Here is a 3,300-nt window from a genome sequence, read left to right as displayed (position 1 = left end):
CTTATGTTTCTTTGTTTCTGAGATGCCTTGTCACCTTGGTTGTTTATGATGTTTAATGGACTATTTATCTGTCCTAGTCCACCGCCCAACACCTGGGGTTCTAACCTGTGGTAACTCTAAAGTGCATTTACCACAGGTTCTAACCTGTGGTAACTCTAAAGTGCTCAGACATGCTGGTGTGCAGTCTGGGTGTTTTTGTTGAGTTTTAGATGTTCAGCTTATTGTTGTTTCAAGAGGAGAGATCCGGGGACATCTCTCACTCCACCATGTTTCCAGAAAATCCAACTTTCCTTTTATTAACATCTGAATAAGATCTTTTTGTATGCTTTAATTTCAACCTTTCTATGTCCTTATGTTTTAGGCATGTTTATTTTAAACAACATATAATTTATATTTCTATCCAACCAAATAGTCTAGCCTTTTAAAAGGTGAATTTAGTTAATTTACATTTACTATTATTACAAGACTAAATAGGTTTAAATTAACCATCTCAATTTTTGCTTTTACTTGTCTCACCTATTCCATGTTTTATTTTATTTTGTTTTTTTTTCTCCTTAATTGCTTCCTTTTGAATTACTAGAAACTTTTTTAACCATGTATTTTTTCTATATGGATTTAGAGATTATTTCTCTGTTTCTATGTTTTGAGTGATTTCCTTAGAACTTATAACAAATAAGTTCTTATAAAAAAATAAAATAATGGAGTTTTCGGTGGATGATAGATAGATGATAGATAGATAGATAGATAGATAGATAGATAGATAGATAGATAGATAGATGATAGATCCATAATAGGCAATGAAATGAGAGCTAAGGAAAAAGCATCACCAGTTCAATAAAAATCTCAATTTTATATAGTTTAATAATGTACGGTTGTACTTCATAGTCACACTTTTATTTATCATCTGCTTATGTCAAATCATTATTTTACAGTTTCATTTGCCCAGCACATTCATTTTCTCATCATATCTGCACTAGAATCAGATTACTGTTTAAATTTCTATTATTTGCACTAATTTAATATATTCATTTTTACCCCTGACCTTCGATAATTTTTTATTTTTGTGAATTGCAGATAAAAACATTATAATAGAAATGACAAATATACAAACTAAGGAAACTATTTATTTGACAGATATTTATTGAATATGTACTACATGCTGTGCTGTGGCTGGGGATATAAAAATGAGCAATAATAGATGCAGATTCATAGAAGTCATAGTCAAGTGGACAATAGAATGTGAATGGTGAGAAGCTACATTAGCCCAAAAGAACTATACTAACTGACTCTCAGCAGAAAACAATTGATTGGAACATGGATAATCTTTAAAAATATAAAAGTAAGAACACATTGTGTGAAAATAATTTTATGTTTCAAATTTCTAGGATCTATATAAAAACAATTTTAAAATATTTTTGACATTTCTGAAACCACTAAACTATGCGTAGCCTACTCATTTAGACTGCTAGGGTCCACCAGTTGGCTAGTGAAAATTTTGAGAAACTTACATTGAGGTTTTTGTTTGTTTGTTTGTTTTGTTTCTTTGTTTTTTTAATACCTTCCTCCAGCAATGTAGCAGAAATTTAGTTGGGTGGGATTGCCTTCACTTCTTAGCTCCAGGGATGGGCTTTGATCGACATAAAAATAGTTAACAGTCTCAAGCTTTTTGTTATAATTATTGTGCAAAGAATCAGACCTAAGCTAATCAACACATGGACTTTATCTAGCATCAGTAATTGGCTCAGGAAGGGCCAATTGGAGAGTAATACAGTTTTGTTTGTTTGATGGTTGTTTTGGATGGTTAGGAATAAGAGAGTTCTCTATCTAAATCTAAGATATACAAATGTGAATAAAAGAGCTCTCTTCTCTCTATCTAAATTCAAGATGTACAAATGTACATCTGTAGCTCCTGCAGCTACTTTACTACCATGAAAGAAACCAGCCACATCCAGAAGGAGAGAGCTGAGAAATTAAAGAGAAACGGGGAAGGAACTCTGATTGAACTATGCTTGAAGCCCTCTCTACTGCTGAACGTTTTCTCTGCTGAGTGATGTCTGGGGCTTCAGCCAGTAAAATGCAAAGGCTGGGTCTGGAATAATCTTGGAATAATCTGAAGGTTTATTTACTCACATATCTGATGGTTGATACTAGCCACTAACTGGGACCTCAGCTGGAGCAATTACCCAGAACACTTACACATGACCTCTTCAAATGACTGGCTGGGCTTCCTCATAGCATGGTGGCTGGATACCAAGAGCAAGCATCCCAGGCTCTATCATATTTTATGACTTATCCTCAGAAGTCATATAGCATCACTTTCAGATCCAAGATCACACAGATCCAGCTCTCAGTTGGTGGAGCAGCAAACTCACAGGATCAGAAGAGCATGTGGGATAGGAGATAATGTTGCAGCCATTTTGAAAACTACTGCTTGCCACACATACCATGCTATATTTTGTCCTGAAGGCCTTGGACATTTTGCAATATTTCTTCCTACTTTTTCACTTGGTTAAACCATACCAAGCCACCTCTGAGAGAGGTCCCTATTAATGTGCACACAGGTCCCTGTATTTCTTTTATAGAATTTACTTGCAATTTACCTCCCCATCTCCTCCATCAGTCTGTAGGTTCCCTGAATATATCTATATTTGTGTCTTCATTGCTGTATCTCCAGCATATTTAGCAAAATATCTAGATGAATAATAAAGTTTTATCTTGGGGTTTGCACAGTAAACCAGTTTTATTCTCATTTTAGAGACAGTCCTCAACCTCCAACTTTTAATACCTTTATGTCATGCCTTTTGAGCACTTTGCACTGACACCTCTATGCACCATCTAGACGCAAAGTTCAGGCTTTTATAAGCCAGCGAGCAAAGAACATTCTGAGCCATCTCATGGTGGCCATGCCTAGCAGCTAACTGATCAGTATTATAAATATCACCATATGTACACAGCTGAGCAAGTGTAAAAAGAAAAAAAAATATGTCATTCTGATACTAGTAATAAGAAGTGAAACCTCACAGGTACTACAATAGATTCAAAGATAGAAATCATTAAACATGATGAAAGTGCCATAAATAACAAGAACAAAATGTAAAGAGCATGTACAAAATGCTGGAAATATATCATCAAAGGTAGAATCTAAAAGGTAGTGTGTTACCATAGATTTTTAAATCTTTTTTAGTTTTCTAGGAATGAAGGTAAGTCACACATATAAATTCTCCTGTTGAACTTTTTATTTCCTAGTAGATTTACAGACATATTGTGCACTAAAAGAGTGGACCAACTCTCTTAAACCAG

The sequence above is a fragment of the Pteropus vampyrus genome, unplaced genomic scaffold, assembly GCF_000151845.1.
Source record: "Pteropus vampyrus isolate Shadow unplaced genomic scaffold, Pvam_2.0 Scaffold10, whole genome shotgun sequence".
Lineage (NCBI taxonomy): Eukaryota > Metazoa > Chordata > Mammalia > Chiroptera > Pteropodidae > Pteropus > Pteropus vampyrus.
This window is presented reverse-complemented; position numbering follows the sequence as displayed.